Raw genomic sequence first — 23,939 nt, 5'->3', positions numbered from 1 at the left:
GTGCAGTGAATAGCTAGACAAACTAAACAGACTAGAACTGCCCTCCAGCTTTAACAGAATCAGACATGCTCAGCTTGCCATCCAGCATCTGGTGTGTTTTTTTCTTGGAAAAAAAAAAATCAAAAAAGTAAAAATGTTTCCACACCTTTCAAGGAAATGCCTCTTCAACTAGCAACAACTGTTACAGGATTTAATTGTTACTCCAAAAATGAAACACTTCCTGTCAGAGTTAGTACCTATCATATTACTTGGAACATTGATGATGGAGGGAGGGTGAGGCATGGCAGCATTAAATGATCGTTACTACATGTACAACAGCCAAGCTTGTCCTTAGTTACCTACAGACAGGTCTGGTTGTTGTTACAGGGCCGAGTTTTTGCCACTATCTGACATATAAATGCACATTGCAAGAGTCACATTACTAACCCATAATACTGTCCTTTGTTGACCGGGTTAGTCCAACTAGGCTAATGGCCTCTTTTCAGGAGAGACCAGAGGTGGCATTCATACTACTAATGAAACAGAAGTAAAGACATTTTAAAACAGCTGAAAGTTTATTTTTTTAAATGTATACAAAGTTAAAATGTGGAAAAAGCCTGTAGAAGGTTTAAATAATGGTATGTGACATTAAAGACAAAAGAGCAACGTTATATTTTTTAGCTCATTATCTTGTGCAGTGGTTTCAGTTCCCGAAGAATCTTCCGTTTAAGAATGACAACCTTAAGAAGGATGAATACAGATGAAAGATAAAGTGTGGTTTACACTACTTACCAGCTGATATGCAATTCACCTCAATGGAACAGATCAAGTTTACTTGAGTTGATTATGATATAGGACTGCAATTTCAAATACCACTTCACTCAAAACAGGCATGCAAGCACAGTAAATGTATACCATATCCCTTGCCTCCTTCAAGATTAACAAAGATATAGCTATATGGCCAATTTGCTCATGAAATTAAAACTATGCATAATTTTAATCAAACCTACATGACTAGTGTATTTGCAATGGATTACTACAAATAGAAGGACTACTGGATACCGCCAATGTTCCTGGTTCCCTATCCCAACTAGGCAGAAAATGAACATATTTTAAATGTCCCCTATTCCTTGTAGTTATTCCAGTGGGCCATAAAGAGCCCATTTTCAGTGGAGGCCCAGAGAGAAAAGCTCCAAATATTGCAAGTTACATATTACAAAAGAATAACAAAGACTTATACAGAACAATTAAATCATTTACAGAAATATAATACATTATGTAATAAGCTTTTAGTGAGTTAACATTTAAACATAAGGTTACTAGCCCTTTTGGAGATTGGGTAAACTGAACATTTGCAGAAAGAGACATTTTTGTCAAATAAGCTCTTTGTAAGTAACATTAAAAAAGTAGCTACTAGCCCTTTGGAGTTTAGGTGGACCATTTTGCATGGAGAGACTACAATAAAATTGGATTATAGAAAGTTTAGTACATTAGATAGCAGAGAGAAAATCAGTCCCTGGTAGGGCGAGACTGTTTAGGTTGAGATGAAGCAATAGAATTGATGGTAATGATTTCAGTGCAGGGTAGAAAGAGATGGGGTGGAGAGGGGGTTATGTTGGAGCGTGACATGGGCATTCCCATTTGGCTGACAGATGAGAGAATAGCTGAGATTTTAAATTGGTATGGTTTGGAAGGTTGCAAAGATGGGGGAGGGTTTCACTGCTTAGCTAGGGAGTAGGACAGTAGCCGCTGGCCAGGAGGTCATGCTGGTTTGTGGACCTGAAGGAGATTTTGGTTTGTGGATCTGAGTTGCCGGTTGGGTATATAAGGTTTTAAGGATATAGTGAGAGATGAGCAGTTTGTGGGTTTAAAGATGAGCTTGTGGGCAATGGTGAGTTGTAGGTAATTGAGGTAGTTGGGGAGTTCAGGCCAATTGAGGGTGAGGAGGGAGTGGCAGTGGTGGGATGAGTTTTTTGAACTGGTTGCAAATTTTTCTTCTCCTAGATAAGTGTTATTAACCCTCACTGGAAGAGCCAACTGAAGTAATGTCTTGGTAATCTGCAATTGCCTACACTGCTCTCATGGAAGTCATGGGTACTTAAAATAAGTTCACTGTGGTACACTCTGAATTATGGATCATATGTGGTATTAAAGAGTCAGTCAAATAAAGCAATTTGACATTGCAGTTTGTTACTCATCAACAGAAGTGTAGAGCACGTTGCTCTAATCGACAGCATTAGTACTGTTTTCAAACACAATGCCACTGACAAGGACTTTTGAGAAGCTGTGCTATCTTCTTTTCTGACACCAAACGATTGAAGAGTTAACACTATCAGTAATTAATTATGTAAGGTTACCCATTAATATGTTTGTATTATCCTACAAGACAGTTAATTCAATCCAGTCAGTAACACATCCATACAAGAAACATGCATCTCTGTACAATTTGTCTTAACAGATGGTTACAGGTCATTAATGTATCACTTGACTTTTACTATGATATTTTTAAAGTGACAAATGGGCCAGTTCTACTATGAAACCTTAATCATCAAAACTCAAAGGAAACAAAACAGGTGATGTGGGGGTGCAACCCCTGAACTTATACATATCAACCCTACAACAACATTAACTTGATGAAAGAACAAATCTCCCAAAACAAAGGAATTACTACCAATGTACACTTAAAATCAGACCAGCAGCAGTTTTCTACGGAAAGCATCAATCAGCATTGTGTTCCTCAGTGTGTTGTGCTTCAGTACATTAACTCTCTGGGGTTTCATCTCAGCCACTTGTAGACATACCAAACAGACTAGTAGAACAGTCAGACTGTTCTGTGAGTAGCTACTTGTTTATTACCTTATTTTTTTATTTGTTTCACAATTCGTACACTTACACTTGTACTGTTCTTGCTTTACTGCAACATTATTTTATTTTAAAATTATTTTCCTGAGAGTCACAAAAAGGTCTAGGCTACCACCAGAAAAGTAAATGTGTGCTGCACTCTATGTTCAAAGGAAATTACTTTTCTGAAATTCTGTGAAGACCTGAGAAACAGCACTTTTTATTTGAAGTAAGGAAAATAGGCCAAGATTTCACAGTGTGAGTTTTCGTAGCAGACACCTTAGTAAGTATTTTACTTGTACCAACTCTTCCCATGATGCATTTGTAAATGAAATGACTCCTAATGTGCCTGTGTCTTGAGCAAATTTGAAATTATGACCCCTTCCAATAGCTCTCTTACACTAGAAATGTGTTTCAAAATCAAATTGGGAAGGTATCCCATTAAACTTATTAAAAGCTTCAATTACCCTCATATACACCTCCACTCCTGTAGCATCAGCTTTAACTATCTTTCCAGCTTGGTTAAAAAAATTACAAAACTTATATTAGAGACTGTTTATCAGTAAAAATAAAGTCTAATTTGTAATACACATGTATCTGAATATTTATAAAGGAAAGTTCTTGCTTTTTCATGAAGGCACCTCATGAAATAACTTTTAAGCATTTGATATACAACAGTTATACTGGGCGATGTAAGAACTGCCTCATGCTAATAAAAGCAGCAATCCTTTTTATATGCCCTTAAATGTTTGTGAAAGATGCAAGTATATCCAGAATACTGAAGCATGCACCCACATACACTTGTACGCAAAGGTTATTAACCCTATGTGCCCACATACACATGTAAGCAAAGGTTATTAACACTACACCGAGAAAACCCTCACTTGTACTTCAACAAGTCATCCAATAAAACTAAATGCTCATGAGTAGGATAGTATTCAACCACTCCCCACTGACCACAATTAACTGGACATATATAGTTACTGTACCCTGGCAGTGAGGGGAGTCCATAACATTTAGTACAGCAATCGTAACCTCTGACTTTTTTATCTTAAGTAATTTTGTGTCCTGAAATTTCAGTAGATTAAAAAAAACTGAAACCAAGCCAGACTAAAAAAAAAAAAGGGGAGCTATTGCAATCTGGCAAACTCTAAAACATCCTAGGAATTTGTGATTCCTGCATAAAACAGACACAATGTTCAACGGACTTCATAAGAAATTTGTGGCACTGTCATGCCTGTTTGTGGCTATATTAGAGACTCAACAAGGGTAAAAATTATCACATCTAATAATGACATGGCCACTGTCCACAATGTAGTTAACAACCTAACCAGCCATTGTGCTTTGTCCCCAACAGGCTTCAACTCTCTTCCTAGGTGTAGAAGTACTGAACGGGAAAGTTACAAGCTCCATAATACATATCTTTTAGAAGTACACAAATTTCAAATACAAAAGAAGTAGAAATTACACAAGCTAAAATAAAAAGAACTAAAGATGCTGAGGTGTTATTAGAAAAAAGACTAATAGCCAACACAAAATAACACCCGAAGAAGTTTGAGGATGGTTTAAAACATGTGAATTTATTTAGTACTTTCGCCCCACAGAAGAAGACTTCATCAGATGTAAAATTTAATGAATCATTTAAACCCACCAACAAATTTAATTTAATTTGCCATTTAAACTGCCTTACTTCTAAATTGTTTTCATGATCACCTTCCTTAAATTCCTTCTCTTAAATGTCAATAACAAAAATGTAGAAAATTTTTAAATGTGAGGCCCTTTACTATATATCTATATAAAGCAATTAAGCTGTCTGCTTTTTTACTGATATACACTTGTTCATAAATTCTTATCATAAGGGCTCTGCTTGTTTTCCCTATATAAAAATAATTGCATCCATAACATACAGCAATATAAACAACATAATCAACATTACAAATACGCAGGAGATTCAAAGGACTTTTCTATAGATGAAATATAACTTGGTCATTGTGCTATATAGCTACAATGAGCACAGTCTTCACATTTATATGTTCCTTGTGTATTATAATTTCCTTACCAATATATTTTGTTTGTCTTAAAGACTCAGTTTGAACTTCTTCATTTCTTTGTTGTAAACCTAGGGAAGGTTCCCAACCTTCTGGCCAAAAAAATCATGATACACTAAAAGTGAAAAATAAAGAGAACTGATTTGAACAAATTTTTACTTGATTTTGCTCAAGACTTGTACCAACAGAAACTAAGAAAAGCTGATACATGAAAAAACAGTATGGATTACATCTGCCTGAAACCAGAGCAAGAGAGAACAAATGACAAGGTTCTCAGAAAATGATATTCAGGATTATGATATTGCTTTATGCAAAAGGAGTGAGAGCACTTAAGTGTGTAAAAGGTGTTAGACCATTAGAAGCAGTACACCATTTTACATCATTATATATAGATTTTTGGGTCTATATTACATTATCGAAAGTTGATTTCAGTGAACACTCACATGAGTGAAAACGCTGGAAATCAAAATAGGGTGTTTGTGGGGTCGTGGTACAGTGAGGAGTGGGATATTTGCCCTTTCCTCACTGTAGTGCAATCTCGGAGTTGGAATATATAGTTAGCAGAAGTTAGATTTCCAGCATTTTCGGTCATGTGAGCATTTGCTGAAATCAACTTTCGATAATGTAATATAGACCCTAGATTTTTAGCTCACTTTAAATGCTAGTAAGAGTAAGCTGTGCTTAGTTAAAATATATATTGCTTTAGTTTCCTGCTTATCTGAAACTGCAATGTTCCATCTAGACATGGCTTTCCAACATGCCTCGTAATAGCTAGTGACTGGGTATTTATGTGAAATTGTTAATTATTAAAAGTTCCTTATCTTCTTTCATTCTATCAGAAGTATCCATGAGTCCTCATGTTTCTTTCATAGGTATGTATGTACAGTATGGGAATAAGTGTGCATTTTGTGACAGACCACCGCTGTGTACCTCATGCCCACATTCTCCCTTGATAGGCTCCAGCATTCCTGTGACTCTGTAAAAGTTAAAGTAAATACAAAGCCCTGTAGTTTAGCCAGTCACAAATGATCACATCCTGTCATTTGGTGAACTGAAGTCATTGCCCATAACCTGTTAATAATACCTAAAATGGAATGCTTGTGGCATTGTACTCCCTGCAGGACACATGGAAATTCTCATAGGTTCATAGGTTTATAGGTTCATACTAGGCTATCTGCCCTGGGGCAATTATAAGCCTAGCCCGATTCTGTATGGCTTATGCCACCCCTTGATTTGAGTATACTGTGCCCTTTTTAAGGTTTAGTTTACTGTGTCTCTGTCTAATAGTGACACGGGAGTAATCCCTGGGACAAACCTATGATCCCCCATCCACCTATCGAGATTCTTCTTGAAGAGATTCAGTGAGGTGCTCTGCCTCACATGAGCTGGAATTCTATTCCAGAGCGAAGGGAGCCTCTGGGTTATGAACCTGTTCCTCCAGCAAGTTCTATTTATTTCTGTGCTGAGGTTCAAGTCCCTCGAGCGTGTGGCTCTAAGGGATTTAGATTTACTGAGGTGGAGCATGTCCATTAATTCTGGATTTGACATAGCTTTGTATCTCAGGCATAGATCGCCTCGAAGTAGGCGGTATGCAACTGAGTAGAGCTGGAGTTTTTTTAACCGAGCAGCATATGGCATCTGTTTGAGACCCTTGATCCTCTTGGTGAGATTCTTTTGGGGTCTTTCTAATTGCTGCAGGTGTCGGGTAAGGTACATCCCAAAAGGGGCATTGTATTCTATGATGGGCCTGATGAGGGATGAATAAAGGGGCACGATTACCTCTCTTGATCTAGATGTGAAACCCTTCGTGATGAGGTGGGCTATGTAGAAGGTCTTTCTAACCACTTTGGCAATGTGGTTTTCAAAGGAGAGATTGCTATCAACTTGGGTCCCCAGGTCCCTAATAACTTTCTCTGTACTTAATGGGTTTCCGCCTATGTGGTAATTTGTGGGCACATTGTTTTTGCCAAAGGGTATGACTATACATTTTTTGGCATTTAGCTTTAAACCATGGCACTGGCACCAGTTATCTGTCTCTGTGAGACCTTTTTGAAGGATGTTTGTGTCAGCCTGAGAGTCGATTATGGCGCCCAGTTTGCAGTTGTCTGCGAACTTGGTGAGCCATAGTCCTCCCACGTTTGCCTGTACCTCGGAAAAGTATATACCAAACAAGAGTGGTCCCAGGACAGAACCCTGTGGGATGCCACTTGTGACCGGTTTCGAGTCTGACATGGCTCCAGCAACTCCCACTCTGTGGGTTCTGTCTTTGAGCCAGTTTGTGACCCATCTTGTGACATAGGGTCTAAGTAATGCAAATTGGAAGTTTCATTGCATTGCTGATGGTTCATTTGCTTTGATGTAAAGAACAAGGCAGGAAACCACTGGATAAACACTTTATATAAGTAGAGCTTTCGGATACAATCCTTTCTCAATACAAAACAATGCATAGAACCAGCTCTTTATATATAGGTCCAAATATATCACATGACATGCAGCCAAAATCACATGATATGTCATCCAAATCACAAAAACATTTTAAAGAAACATTTTAAATAAAAATAAAATAAAAAATACCAAAATGGGATTATGACAAGGCCAGTAAATTGTAAGCTTGATAAGTGAAGCCATGAATGTCTCCTACTTAGAAGAATAAATAAATAAGTAGCACCAAGCATAAAGAGCATTGCTAGATAACATTCTCTAATGGGCTACTGTGGTGATATGTTAACAGGATAATCCCACTAATTGCTTAAGACTTGTGCACAAAGTTGTTATGGAGTGATTTTCTTACTGAGACAGTCCTTTTTTAATTTATCATTCCATTCCCCTCCGCTTTCACTCCCACTTCCATTTCTCCTTCTTGTAGCTCTACTTACTTAACTCTTCTAATACAGTTAATGTTCGCTTAGAGTTCAACTATACATCATGTAGCAGCGTACCCAAAAGAGTGGTCAGTTACACTCAGAATGTACAACATCATTATGAAAGGACTAACATGAATTATGTGTCTGAGGTGATGGTACCCATTTACTCAAAGATGTCACTTTTAGTATCTCACTGTAATATCACATTCAATCTTTGTTCGTTTAAGTAATACAATCCCCCTCTAGCCTGTAAGAGTTTTTTTAAACCCTGGGAGCCATCTTTAAAATTCTCTAAGCAGCTGCAGTCCCTGGTGTTGTGAGCTTCCATGTAAGCACTGGAATTTTTGATTATGCTTGTTTTTTTGGGTTTTTTTGAAAATGTAAACCTTTATTTTAGCCTTTTTTACTGCTATATTTGACAGTGTAAACATTTACCAAACTGACTATCATCTTATGTTATAGTGATAGTGGCTGGAACTGTGCTTGTGTTTCTGTGTATTACATGCTATTGTTTCACATACTACTACTGCTTTACTAATGTGCATGTTATCCTTGTCATAAATATTGTTAATTTTCTCCTTGCATTTTGTGGCTGGAACTGTTTGTTTATTGAGTACTGCATGCTTTTGTTTCACCTACTACTGCTTTACTTACATCCTTGAGAAAGTAGACATAACAACCCCAGACCTCGATAAAGTTGAACACACTCTAACAAAACTAAAACTTAATGATAGTAAACACATCAACATCATAGGATGCTACATCACTCCAAGCAACAATATCCCCATTACAGAAAAGCTCCTAGAATGGATATCTAACTCCCTCCCCAGGAAAGCATAGTATTAGGAGACCTTAACACTGACTGGCAAAACTGTTCCAGTCATAACCCACTCTCCCATATTAACCTACGTGGCCTAACCCAACTCATCACTTCCCCCACAAGAACAGACAAGAGAACCAAATGCCAATCCACTCTAGATTGGATACTCATATCCCTCCCATCACTGATATCCCTAGCAGGGTGTCTACCAGACACCCTGAGTGACCACCAAGACACATTCTTACTCAGATCAAAATCACCACAACTGACCCACATATCTACATGCCTAATTAAAAGAAAAAAACTCTTTAACCGCTCCAAAAAATGTGCAACTGGACCCCCCTAAAAAATCTACCTCTTGATGAAGCTGTACTATATTTCAATACTACCTTTTTAAACACCCTTAACCATCATGCACCCTCCAGAACAACAAGAATTAAAACAAAATATGCCCCCTGGTTAACCCCGGACACAAAATCCCTCCTCAAAAAAAGAAACAAGGCCTGGACCAACTACCTCAACAGTAAATCCCAATTGAACAAACAAATATATGTTGAACTACGTAACAAAGCCAAAAAACTCACCAAAATAGGCAAAACATCTTACTACCAAAATTTACAGGATAAGCACAGGAACAACCAACAAAAATTTTGGGCAGCAATTAACTCTATTCTACAACCAGGTAAAACAACTACCCCAACCCCAAAAATAGATAACAACCAAGAAGGCATCACCACTCAATTTAATAAATACTTTACAGAAACCATCCAGACCCTTGCAAACAACCAACCCTATGACAACATCCCCACCCCTGCAAGTAATCCACCCTTCCACCTCAACTAACAATTTCCCCAAGTTCATCTTCCACCCAGAACCAAACAAATCCATTGAAAAACTACTCCGCAAGCTCAAACCCACATCTCCAGCTTCAGATAAATTACCCGCTGAATACCTCCACCTGGCTGCAGAAGCTATATCATATCCTGTCTCCACCCTAATTAACAGATCCATCTCTGAGTGTATAGTACCCAAGCTATGGAAAATATCACATATCATCCCTCTACATAAAGGGGGAACCTCCCTGGAAATCAATAACTACCGCCCTATTGCCATACTACCCCTTTTATCTAAAATTTTAGAGAGGGTAATACACAAGCAACTAAAGAAATATCTCCTAGAAAATAATCTAATAGCAACACAACAACATGGCACCACCACCGCACTAATAGAATTCACAAACATTGTCAATACTCACAGAAACAACTGACTCCTTGTATCTGCCACCTTCCCTGACTTGTCCAAAGCATTCGATAAGGTTAACCACAATAAACTCCTTCTTTCACTATCAGCTCTAAACCTTACCACCCCTGCCATCTCCTGGTTCACAAACTACCTAGAGGGAAGGAAACCAGCTGTTATGTGACAAAACCAACTCTCTCCCTCCCTACAAGTCTCCCTAGGAGTACCCCAAGGCTCCATCCAAGGGCCACTTATTTTTAACCTCTTCACCAATCAGCTCCCAAACAGTATTCTTAAAGCCTCAATAGTACAATATACAGATGATACCACCATAATATGCACAGCCAAATCAATTGACATCCTCAAATCCCTAACACAAGAATGCTTTTCCCTAGCAGAAACTTGGATTACAAACCAAAGGCTCATTCTGAACCCAAGTAAAACAAAGCTAGTACTCGTTAGCTCCCACAGAGCCACACCTCCCACTGATTCTTTCTTCATCTCCTCCTTTAACAAGACCACAATCACCCCCACAAATCAAACCAAACTCTTAGGGGTTGAAATAGATAATCACCTTAGATTTGACCTACATATTTCTATAACCATAAAAAAGTACATAAAAAACTTGGCCTACTGTATCGCAATAAAAAAATTCCTCACTGACCACTCCAGAACTACAATCCACCCTACTTTATGCCTCCCCCCTGCTTACAAATCTCTGCAAATCCAACCTAAAGAAACCTAAACAAACTTGATAGTTGTTATAATAAGATAGCCAAATTCGCTACAACCTCTCCCATCAGACACTAGTTTCTTCTCCTCTTACCTTTTTCACATTTTGTTTTTAAATTGCTCCTTCCAATTCCTCATTTATATAATCAATTATTTTAAGTTGTTAAGATGATTCTTAGTACATAAAGAAAATACAGCATTCCTGGATCCAGTGCATATCTTTTAATTTGAAGCTCACATCACTTGACTGTCGCCTCATCAAGTTGTAGGCCGGAGCCGCAAGTACATACACAGTCTCAGAATGCACATGCAAGATCTTGTCACTAATGTAACATACAGTAAAAGTGATGTGGTAGGTTTGGTCCCCCACACCTCCTCACTTTGTTATTTTCACTCAGAGGTTGTTATCCTTTAGAAATATAGCGATCACAGGCAGGCAATGCAATGCCCATCTGACACTTTTTCCAAGATATGCAGCCCATGGACCACCGACAACTCATCTTCAAGTGGGTAACACTATCTCACTCCATTTTGTTGTGAGCAATGAGCATAAGGAAACGCTCAGACTTTATGTGCATTTAATAAATGTAAACAAGAAAAATTATTAATAACGGTAAATATGAACCATCTAACAAGTAATTTGATTTCATCAGTTTTTAAATAACAAGCTCTCATTCCTTTCAAATATTTATCAAAAGATAAACTTAAAGCCTAAATCTAGGTAGTGGACAACTAAGTAAACAAACAAAATCACCCTTACTTTTCTCTCACTATTCCACGGTGCAAAAGTCTTTCAGCAGAATAGATAACATTTGGCTAACTCTTTAATATGTCAACTAATTGTTAAGCCTGGCTCAGTCTTTAATTAGGAACCTTAACTGTTTTACATCACACATGGTCTTGAGTAAGTCAATTGACCTGGTTTAACTTATCTCCATCTATCATTTCTGATCTTCACTGGCTCTCACTTCCATTAAAGGTTTCTAAAAAAAAATACATACCAAAGTATGGAAAATACCATGTATCTAGTAAGGTTAAATGATTTTAAGCATTGCCTTGTGAATAATCTCAAAGAATTTGATGTTATACATCAGAATTATTCCTCTAATAATGACATTTTACGGGATATATCAAAGCATGTTTATACAGTAAGATCAAATCTAAGTTAGGCACAAAATATCACATCAGTTCCAATAAAAAATCATTTCCACAATTGCTTAACCACCACAATTAATAAAATTAAGAAACGCAATACCCTTTCTCTTTACATCTATTGTATAAATCAACAATACATCTATAATTATATATAGATATATACTTATTTATATACACATATACAGTCTCTCTCTCCATATGATTCAGAGCTGAAAACATAAAAAAAAAACTGTAGTATGTTTCATCGTAACTCACGTGACTGGAAATTTCATACACAATAAATATGCCTTCAAAAGTTTTTGCCTTTAACACCTCCACACTGCTAACATAAATGTACTAATTCCACAGTCTCAAAACAATGATCCACATACTGAGTCAGTGCTGGCACACATATAGAAACTTCTAGACATGGCAACACACCAGTGGGCATTAGCAAGGCAATAGCACTGAATTACTTGCATTATAATGCCTATGATCCAGAATCACACCATCTGTCATTTTCTGTACCATTACACAATTTTCAATGAAATGTGTTTTGATTAAATTCAAGTTTCAATGAAATGAGTTTTCAATGACATATACCGTAGTTTTTTGGGGGATTTTTTGTATTTGATGAAACGGGCTTTAGACAAAAATAAACTTTATAGTAAGGCTTCAGAGGTGAAACTGCGTATCCAAATTTTATATTTCTATTTTGTTTCATTTCATTGACAAGAGTTATTTATTTAACATTTGCTTACTGGAAAGTTCAACTTGGAAAGTAAATTTTCAGTGGAGGCCAGGAGATTCATGTCTTTGTAATGTCAGAGGAAACTGGAGCACCCAGATAAAACCCACATGGATGCAGGGAGGACATACAGACTCCACGCAGAAGGCACCCCTGCCGAGAATCGAACCAGAAAACCTCTTGCTGTGAGTTGACAACACCTGCACCATCCAAGATTTTACTTAAAAAATAAAATATGCTTTCTATTAACAAATGACTCCACATTTTTGTGCTAACAGAAGTTATAATTAAGAACCTGCACCTTATCTATAAAAGGAAAAAGAGATCTTGCAAAAGACATTTCACTATGCTTTGTAAAATCTTAATTAAATTATAATGACACCAAAGAACAAGTAAATAAGCTCCTTATTTGGATCCTCATAAAACATCTTCCTGTCCTTTCTAGCTATTTTAACTGAAATGCTTATATAGAACATTTTATATAATAAAGACTATAGAGCACGCTCCTTATCATTCCAGTTGTTTGTTACAAATGTTCTGGTACAGTAAAAGTTAGGTGCATTTATCTTTTTTGAGTGATCCTTATTAAACAATTTCTGGCTATAAATTCAGCATTGCTTTTGCACAATGTAGTCAGATAAAATGGGAGAGGCTAAGCAACGGATTCTTTTTTAACATCCCCAGCTCAGCATGTGTTAATTAGAGACAACCTCCCTTGTTTTGGGTCTCATTAGCAGTTGCAAGAAAAAGTATTGTAAGGGCATGGAAAACTATAATTCCAAGCAAAGAACAGTTATATTTGATTAAAAATTTAAACATTCAAATTTACACTTTTTTACCATGATGTTGAAAATATGAATTATGAATACTGACACAAGTTAGCTGCAATGTTTTGGATAGTAGATGAAATGCAGACAACCAAGAAAAGGAGGATTTAACCTTAAGTGTGTCTTCTTCTTCTTCTTCTTTCAGTTTTTTCCCAGTTAGGGGTCGCCACAGCAGATCACCTGTCTGCTCATGATTGGCATTGGTGTTTTACAGTGTCGAGTTGCCAGCCTGGCGCTCAACCTTCCACAGAAGGCACACACATGCGCACACTCACACCTAGGGCCAATTTAGAGTGTCCAATCCACCTACAGCATGTCTTTGGGATGTGGGAGGAAACCGGAGCACCTGGAGGAACCCCACGCGACCACAGGGAGGACATGCAGACTCCGCACAGAAGGCACCCAGGCCGAGAATCGAACCGGAGAACCTCTTGCTGTGAGGCGATTTAACCTTAAGTGTGTAAAGAATGAAAATGTAGAAATACATACCACATTCATTAACATCAACTATAAACTTTGTAGACAGCTTTTGTAAATAACTGCTAGCCTGTACATAGTGAAAAGTTACTTGAATGGGTTGACAGGAATAAAATGTTACAGCTTCATCAACTGCTGACTTGAACTCCTCTTCTGTTCTATTGCTATGTCTCCCTTCCTAGACCACCCCTTCTCGTTTTATGATTAAAAAACTTAATTTAACAAAAAAAGTATAGAAACGTGTGCAAGTGTTTCCCTCATCCCCTGTTACAGAATAGTATTAATCAATTACCCCTCTCCCCTATTCACCTAAACTTTAAGGCTTTAAAGACTTGCTGTTTACATCTTTTCTTGGTGTTAGACTATCTCCCCTCAATAAGACATCAGCCTGCCTAAAAGAATCATCTGTGTTTTTTTTCTCTATACAGATTTGTCTTACTGCACTCACTGCTGTTAAAAATCTTATATCATTAGCCCAATGTTTAGTTCCCTGGAAATTAACTCCTTGTTGGTACCTTACTATTCAAAGTGCATTCAGTCAAACCTGGAAAACACAACAGGCAACCCAATGAACTTTATATAATATAATATAACTTACTAAGAGGTTCAGTGACCCCAGGGTTACTTACATTTGAAGGGGGTTGCAAGAGGCATCGTCTTTCATTTGCATATCTACTCCAAATCCTGTATTTTCCTCATTGGTGGCAGCATGCACAGTCATTCCATAGTATTAGCCATGTTTTTGTGAGTTGCTTAGCATTGTAATCTGTTTTTTTTTTTTTTTTTTTTAACTGCATGTCAATCCTATGGAACCACAAACTATTTTTATGAGCACTTCCATGCGACTGCAGGAGACATCTGCATGTTTAACAGATGCATTATGAATGAAAAGGGAAGAAACAGGCCTGCAGACAAAATACTTCAGGCTCCTTTTCATGTTTCATGTGTGGCTTTGAGACACAAATGCATATTCTGGTGTCAGGCAAAGACTACATGTACAAACTACTTTGTCTATTTCCATCTCTGATAAAAGAGCTGGGGGTAATGCTGCAGATCTCACTTAAATAAACTTCAACTTATGATTTTTTTTTAATCACAATACTCACAGGAATTGCCTTATGTTTGCACTATAAATTCTACAACTCTGTTACTGCTTTTAGCTGTGCTACTACTTCATTTAAGTTGCATCAGTCACTCATCACTTTCTCTGTGAAATAATATACTTCATGGCACCTCCCAGAAATATCTACCTTTTATCTTCAGCACTTTCTTGTTCTCAAACAGCTCTTCTTTTGGGATGTGATAGCTGCCGGTTTCTTTTTTTTTAGTCAGTGTAATTTTTATTTCCAAATCAGTCATCAGGAACATCCTGCAGAGTGGAGACAGGAGTAACTTAGTGCAGCAATATTCTGGTGTTGGGGGATTTACGCTACCGCCTGCCTTCTTCCTTATTCTCCCATACAGAGTATAGCGACATCAGTGTGGTTTGCATGCACATGACATTGCAAACAAACTCCAGCAGTGGACGTACACCTGAAATACCCCAACATATATTCCTTCTTAAAAAATATCCAGCTTCCAGGAAGGATTTGCTATGCAAAAACCCTCCCTAAACAAAACAACAGATCTGATCATTCCTACTTTATTCCATCCCATCACTTTTGCTGATCTTTGACCGTCTAATAAAACATGGGTCACCAGCAGCTTGTACAGGAAGTTGTCCTATGAAATAGACTGCCGCAAACATGTCATGCTTATTTTTATAGTTTGTCTTCCTATGAAGGCCATGCACCAATCTGTTACCCTTCTGAACTCTCATCTTCCAGTCTATGTCTATCCAATCTATGTCCTGATTAGTTCGACAGAACATCATTCAATGGCTGCTACACATGCGTGCTCATGATCTACAGGGAGTCCTTCCTCTGAAACTGCACATATTTGATACAAGTCCTTGGAATGAGAGAGTTTCTAGAACTACACAAAGAACTCCAGATGGGAATCTTCCAGTTGATATACATGGCTAACATATTCATTTTTCCAACTGCTGATGCCTCTTCGCATGTACCTACTGTTCCCACCCACCTCTCTTGTGAACCTCATGCTCTACATTTTTACCTTTTTTGTTAACTTCAGACCTGAACTACTTTTGCACGTAACTAAGGTAAGCAAATATTTGTGACTTTGGAAGAGTGGTTGTCAATTAACATTAACATAGTGACTCAGGTCTTTATCAAAGGGTACCCAGAGTCATGAGTTTCATACTGTCTTTTGAACACAAACTTCATTTAATGTATGTATTTAATATACTCATTACAATATTATCTGGACTCAGATTGCATTGTGTTGTTCCTTTGTAAACATTGGTAGTGGATGCGTAACAGTTATCTGGAGCATACTGTTTTATTATAAACATCTTCAATCACACAAGTACCAAAATGGCACGGTCTGCAATTTAAAAACTAGGAGATCTTCATTCCTTGTAAGTACTGCCCTTTGCAAGTGTCTTAGAAATAATTGTTTCATGCTATCTCTTTCATTGTCAAAACACTTAAGGTCCAGATGTAGTGTATATGCTCCGAGAATTACCATGGAACAGACTAAAACAACAAAAAGGGCTTTTGGAGAGGGACAGGATCCCTTAACCCCTACACCCCCTATTAATTATATATACTAACTCCAAGACTGCAATTCCTGGAGAAAATGAATATACTCCTACCTAGGAACTGTTGTTCTCTTGCACATGTTGACCATCTGTTTCAGTTGACCAAATACTGCTGACCAAATAGACTTTGGCATTGCCTATGTCCAACCTTAGGCAGCCACCCACCCCCTCCCTAACATACACACACCAACATAGATACAGATAGATTGGAATAGATAGATACATTTGTTATGTCAGGAGAATGTTTTTCCATGCAAGAACAGTACAACTCACAGTAATAAAAAGTCTACATTGTTTATGTTTCAGTATATACATGACAACCTGAGATATGTTTGCAGCAAGTAACAGCAGCATTAACAAAAATGACTAAAGAATACAGACTTCCAAGGTTGAAAATCAGAAAAAAAATCCATATAGAAAATCTGTTACTTAATGTTTTTCCTCAGGCAATATTTCTTACCTTATACATAGTGACTATCTCGTGCAGGAACACAACACTGTGGCTGGAATGTCTGGGAACACACAGGACACAGATCAAGACTTCATCCTCCTGGCAGAATAACTCCAGTCTCCGTCTGTGCCCCCCATATCACTGCTCTGGTCTCGCATTTGTAACACACAAATTCTGCTGCTTTGCCTTCTCCCTGCAGTCAGTTTCCTCTGTTGTGTGTCCCACCTTCAGCCTCTGTGATCTTCAAATAATGATAAGCCAGTAACCAGTTTAAAGTGCAGCCTTTGGAAGTAACTTTCTATCTGCATTTAGAAAAAGAGGGATTTGTTGTTTGTATCAAATCCTGTTAAGAGACGGCTGACAGAATTTATCTACAATCCAGAATCAATACAGTTTGAGACAAAATAAGTAAACAAACTGTTGTGTATGAAACCTACCACGCGTGCTGCAGGACATAACAGTAAAAGCAACAGTCTATTTTCTTTTCGTTAAGTATTGTTTTTCAGAACACAGGAAGTAGAATGTGTGGGGAAATGACTGCCTCTTTTTAAAGGGGCTACATACAGACGTCTTTATTTAAGCCCACAATAAATGCTTTGCACTTCTATGATTTCACTTCCAAAAAAATAAATTTTACTTCAGGTAATCAAGTTAATGCAACTCTAGCATTTTTTTTTTCTCTGATGGAAAAAATAAATATCGTTAAGGAAATTTAAATAGGTGATCAGAAGGAAAGTAAACAGCATCTCTGTGCAAAACTTTTTTGTTGTTACTATGGTCTGTTTCAGTGCGATACTGATTCAGAAGGAGGCCTCTGCACCCCATGAATCACTAAGTAGTTCTGCATGCTGTGTTATACCACAAGGCAGCTTAGTGCAGCCAGCCCTCACTGAGTGGGTCATAAGTCCTAGAGACCTGATTTTGCCATGACATCAGTGGGGAAAACACTCAAAAAGCTGTGCTGCAGTTGGAGAACTGATTTATTACAAGTTGATTGAATGCATGTACTAGATCTACTAGCTTTACATTCAGCTGCAAACATAACCCTACAGCAACATAATGGAAGCCTTCACAGTGCACTAAATGCACAAAACTTACATGGTGCTAACAGTGTAATCAAGCTCATGCTCCTGTAATAACAATGGGTGTATTATTCAGTAATAAAAAATCATGGAGGGTAACTTGCCTCTTTGTCTGCCCCGAGGAGATAATGGCAGTTTAAGTAAAAACAGTGTATTTACCACAGAGTCCAACAGTGGAATCAGGCTTGTATTCCTCCAGACACATTTTGGATTTACCTAGAGCTGTAGCTAAGTCATCTGACACCCCCAGCAGTTTCACAGATTACTGGTCACCTTAACTCAAAGCTAGACACCCCCCAACAATGCAAGCTACATGCTGCATTTACTAACATCTAACATACTGACCTCACAAATGTAGTCTCAGCAATTCTGTAAGAAAGCCACTGTCACCTCATGCTTCTTATATGAATCTGGGTACTACACTTGTACCAAATGGCAAGGGAAGATCACCACCCCTAGCAGCTCGTAACAAAACAAAGGCAGTCATCACCTTTGCACCACCACCCTAATTATGGCTCTGGATTTACAAACACAAGCACATAAGCCCTATTGTTTAGTAAAATACACACATTCACAAACACACACACACGCACACACGCAGACACACACACACACACACACACACACACACACACACACACACACACACCATACCTCTCAAACTGTTAAGAGTAAGAAATCTGGACAAAACCTGGCATAATGGGGGGGGGGGGGTTCAAAGGCCCAAAAATTGGGACACATTTTAAGCATTGCTCTTATAAACTCAGAAAGTTGCTACACTAACTGGATTTGTGTTAGCATGCATTTTTCCTGAAGGATATGAAGTCTGAAACTCAAATGCATGTCATTATTTAGTGAGTTTAGTCCTTAGATCATCCAGTGATTTGTCAAAAAACACTGTTTTTAGGAGGAACACACAAGAAATATGAGGCAAAAATCTGGACATTTTGTGAAAATCTGTACAGTTGAGAGGTATGAGTCCCCCCCCCCCCCCCACACACACACACACACACACACACACACACACACGACTGCCATAACAAAAGGAAACCAGTACAAGTAACAGAATGTATGCCTGACACTGAGTTCTCCATCTGTGTAATCAGGCTGTGTTTTACAACTGCAGATGCAGTCTTTAGATTTGCCTGTAAACATAAACCCTGCTTTGAGTTAAAAAATAAAAATAATGCAAATGACTGACCATTTGTCTGTATCTCTGAAGAAATCAGCAGTTGAAATAAGAGCACTGTAGTCATGCTGCAATGTTTGAGGCCAGGTAATCAGACTAATATTCTCCAATTCACACACTATGATTCTGTCACTAGGCACCATAACTGTTGTGTAATGATTGTTGTTTTTCTCAGAAATTCACTTGTAATTGTCTGTTCTTCCAGTCTTCTTAACCTTAACTGATACCATGAGCTGTTCGTAATCTGGCATCCCTAAATGCTCTCATACTGAGAAGTAAAAAATGCTTGTCTTTTCTTTATCAAATTTTTAATTAGCTTTTCTTGCCAGGGTTAGTCCCATTGGGCTAATAACCTCTTTTAAGGGAAGAACCAAGCTGGTATTTACACCACTAGGGGAAATGTGGCCATGGCATTAAGCAACTTTGCCTACTCTTTTTCATAGGTGCCATGGGATCTTTTACATCCACATGAGCTCTAACAAATTCAGGTAAAGGGAGCACTGGCTTAACACCTCACCTGAGGGATGACAAACTCAGGAGTGTAGCATCCACTTTATGCTGTACTGCAGTATCAACAATCCATCTATCTGGTGTGGGAATAGAACCGACAACCTTCTGCACCAAAGGGGAGTGTGCTACCTGGTGTGCCGCTTACACTGATCAATGTAGCAAACCACTTACTACATTTTTATACCAGACAGAGAGGAATAAAATGCTCCAATCTGATCACAAATGCAATACCAGCATTCATTTCTCAATGCTAGTAATATCTGAAAGACTGACCAGTATTTGCTGACATCACTCCTTACACTTTGAGCTGGGGAAGCCCCCCCCTTTGTCCCACCCCACCTATTCCTCTGCCTCTGTTTAGGCAATACTTCCCATTCCAGCAGGAACACATGCGAGCACACACACACACACACACACACACACACACACACACACACACACACACACACATATCAATGGCAGCATAGTTTACCTTTCTACTACAAGATAATCCAAAACATCTTGCTAACATTAGAGGATGTTACCCTTTCTGAGTCTGCAGTATTTCCCCAACAGTCATGATACAGATGATGTGCTCTCCCTTCAGTAGTATATACAAAAGTTAATCCCATAAAAAGGGCTAAATGAGTCATGTCTAGGGCTACTGAGGTTTGGTTTTACTGGCCCCAGTGCCTTAACAAAGTCTTATAAAAGGTAAAAAGCTGGAACACTACTATGCCCTTATGGGGCTGTTGCATTATTTCCCATGAGCCTCCTTCAAAGAAAGTTTAAGGTATTACATAGTAAAGATTCTGCTTTATCAGGGTCTTTTTGGATTTTTTTTTTCCCTATGTGGGTTTTCTGTATGACTTTTTTGCTTGTTGTTTTGGACAGTATGCCTAAGAGTTTGTGTTCTTTTTTGTAAAAGTAAAGAGAGCTCTATCGACAATATGAATAATGCTTTTAGCTGTCATTGTTCAGAAAATCAATACAAATCTCCCTCAAGCGATTGAACCTGGTGAGAATTAATTAATCACAACCGTACACATTTTATCCTCATTTGTGGAATTTGTCCACATAAATGCATGGGGATTTCCATTAAGATGAGAGCATGTAAACAACTGATCACACAGTTTAGGGTACTGATTAATCATAACCTGTTACTATGTGATGGTGAGAAGGAGAACAGTATGCTAACGAATAACATGACATCTTAATTCAAGATTGTAATTCCCATTCCTTTTAACAGGAACCTGTAGGGTGATCATTTTGTTTGTATAATTAATGTAAAAAATTTGGAATTGGACATCTTTTTCTATTGCATTATTTATGACTTTGAAATAACAAAAATGATAAGTTACCTCAGTACCTGCTGGTCTTCCACCTTCCCATGGTGCCATGATAACTCATAACCCCTAGATAAAGGATTGGTCTTTTGGTGCCAACACATACCAACTACATTCCTTTATTTCCATGAAGCATTGCAGAATTAAGCTCATGCCTGAACCTGGTCCTTTGGGATCAAACCGTTTGTTGGGGAAGGAGACACATTACTCACAGCTACATGCATGGATGGCTACGCCCTAAAGTAGCAGTTATGTATGCAGCACATAGGTGGTATGTATTGCCAGTAACAATATGGGCAGGGTCAGGGTCAGACTTGCCTTTGAAACACTAGTGACTGAAATTCATTAATGCAATCACTAATGTGCAACTGGCTGGTCTTTTCCCAGAAGGGTAAATCTCCTTTTCTGATGTTGGTGTAAACTCAGAGTCAGTGCAGATATGTTAAAGGGCTGAGAGGGGGGGCAATGAAGCTTCCACACCCCCCGCAACGTTCTGTTACTATTTTCTTCTGATTTTTTACTCGTAAATGCTGTTCACATTCAGGAGTTTTCACTCGTTTGTGATTGGACTTGTCAATTGTGATCACAAATTAGTTGCTTACTTGTCAGGCAGCCATGTCCTTTTATGTAAAAAAGGAGTACAAAACTGTTATTTCCCAGCATATCAGATAGAAAATGGCCTTTTGGATGAAAAGGAATACAACACTTCACGCTCCTTCATGCCTGTTAGCAAATATACACATGCATACTTTGCTTAATTTATTACCTCTGAAACTAAATCTACACATACTGAAACCCTTTGCTGAACCACCGCAGATCACAAAAGAGTAGCCAGCATCTTTACAATTAAATATATATGGGTTGGGGGAGGCCTTGTAGTGGTTGGGGAAATTGTTTACCACTTGAGGTCACTCCATAAGCCAAATAATTATAACCACTAGATTATAACAAAGCTATTGTATTCAGTGTGCTTTTTGCTATAAAGAGAAATGTTATTTACTAACTGATAAAGGAAGAAATTGGACGTGCAGCTGAAAATTAGCAATTTGGTGATGCAGTATTTCAAGTGTTGGGGCAAGGTGCCCATGCTGAACTGCGTCTATCAGCTAGAGATCTGAGAAAGTTGTTATGATTAAATATTTCAGAGGTGAAAAATTATATGAAGATAGGTTGAACTGTGGGCATTAAGCAGGCTTTTTCCCAATGTGCTTAAAGCTTTGATAAATGGTTAAAGTACAGGATGTTGACAATTTTATATGACCGGGAAATTACCACGGGGCTTGCTAAAAACTAATTACTGTATTCAGATTACAGAAAAGAGCAGCAGAAATGATGAAACGCATTGAAGAGGCAGAACAGCAAATTATTAGCAAGAAGAAAAAGGCAAAGAGATGCATCTAAGGCTGAATGAATTTTGTAAAATGAAGATTTGGCACAGCGGACTCACTATGTGAAAACTAATATGGCAGAATGGATAGGTTTGCAAAAAGTTCACTTGCAATTATAACAGTGTTTCCTAACACTACTGTCATTTGTTAACTAGGGGAAGCCCAAAGCTTCCCCATTGTAGTCACCTGGTAACACCTTATCAGTAATGGGGCACCTGGAGTGTACTGAGCATGATTACTTCAAAAGTGACTTTGAAACCTACCTCACCTGTGGTTTGTGGAAGTAATAAGAATATCAAATAATTAGACTGAAATATAACTTGTCCAGCCCTGCTGCACTGAAAGTGTTTTAATCCTGCAGGAATGTTAATAAAAAAAATTAAAAAAATATCAAAAGTAAAGGAAATGCCAGTAAGATTAATAAAGTTACAAGCTGAGCAAGCAGAGACAAGGAAAGTTAAAGTGAGACACAGACATTGCAGAGCAAATAGAGGATGAGTGGAAAGACAATGTTTGTTCAACTGAGAAAATAATCCTTTATGCATGCAGTCCCTGGAACAGATTACCTCAGAGGTATGATGCCTGTACTTAAATACATGACAATACAATTATTTGTTACAATGAAGTATGGGGCTTTTTGAGAATGTTCAAAAAGTATATGATTGCAAAGAGTAAGGGGTCTGAAAAGCCTGTCTTACTTAATGCATTGAGAGCCTGTACTGCTCTAAAAGGAAAAGTGCTGTTTGAGTTTTGACAATATAGAAACGTGATGGCAAACCTTTTAGGCTCAGCATGTCAATAATTTGGAAAATGCCTATCTTGACTCTGTTGGCATGTCACCCCCCCCCCCCCACGGACAAAGAGAAACAATTCTTTATATATTCATTTATTTAAAAAAAAATACAGTCCAATCATGTGTGCTGCTCTGTATTACAAAAGTGAAAGAAAAATTACACTGATAATTGCGCTTAAAATATTGCACCAAAAAACTACCCTACTTTTAATAGTAATTTTGAATTGAACTGTAAAAAGTATGGAACATACTGCATTTGATTTGATTAACATCAATTAATGACTTTTTTGTTGCTGAGTTTTAATAGATAAGTGCAGGGTAACATATTTCTTGTATTTTTGTTCATTCAGTTTATTTGGTAATTCGGGTAGTATTGGTGAATGCTGGGGTGTCACCCAAAACATTGTGGCGTGTCACCTTTGACACATGTGTCATAGGTTCGCCATCACTGATACAGAACATAATAAAGTATCAACCATGTGAAATGTTGCTAAACCAGGGCATGCAGAAGCATGTGCCGAGCCTATAAAACCGTGTGCCTTGATAGGTGCATCTGTAACTGTGGAGATGAAATAAAGAAAAAGGCACTTTTGTTTGTAATTCTTAGCAATGTCTGGTATAACCACAAACTGCTAGCAATCATAAAGTAAAGGTGTTGATGATTGCAGTCTTACCAAACCCATTGCCACTTTGCAGAGCAAAAACCTGTTTATTTAGCAGACAGGGTCAGAGCAAATCAAATGTACGTTTGCCAGCTCGGACCAGTATTGACTCCAGAGTCCAAATATTTTTTGTTTAAATATAAATATAAATATAGATATAAATATAAA

General features: G+C 37.9%; 1 protein-coding gene across 1 annotated transcript in view; it reads right to left on the bottom strand.

Annotated features, from left to right (window-relative positions):
• Positions 1-17,282, bottom strand: part of LOC122813892 (gastrula zinc finger protein XlCGF26.1-like) — a 211,253-nt gene extending 193,971 nt beyond the window's left edge. Inside the window, exon 1 of the mRNA XM_044086435.1 lies at positions 16,832-17,282. The gene's annotated coding sequence lies outside the window, so the exon portion shown is untranslated. The remainder of the gene's footprint in view (positions 1-16,831) is intronic.
• Positions 17,283-23,939: the final 6,657 nt, after the last annotated feature.

This window comes from Protopterus annectens, chromosome 10.part0 (genome assembly GCF_019279795.1).
Source record: "Protopterus annectens isolate FY-2018-M chromosome 10.part0, PAN1.0, whole genome shotgun sequence".
Classification (NCBI taxonomy): Eukaryota; Metazoa; Chordata; order Ceratodontiformes; family Protopteridae; genus Protopterus; species Protopterus annectens.
This window is presented reverse-complemented; position numbering and strand designations above follow the sequence as displayed.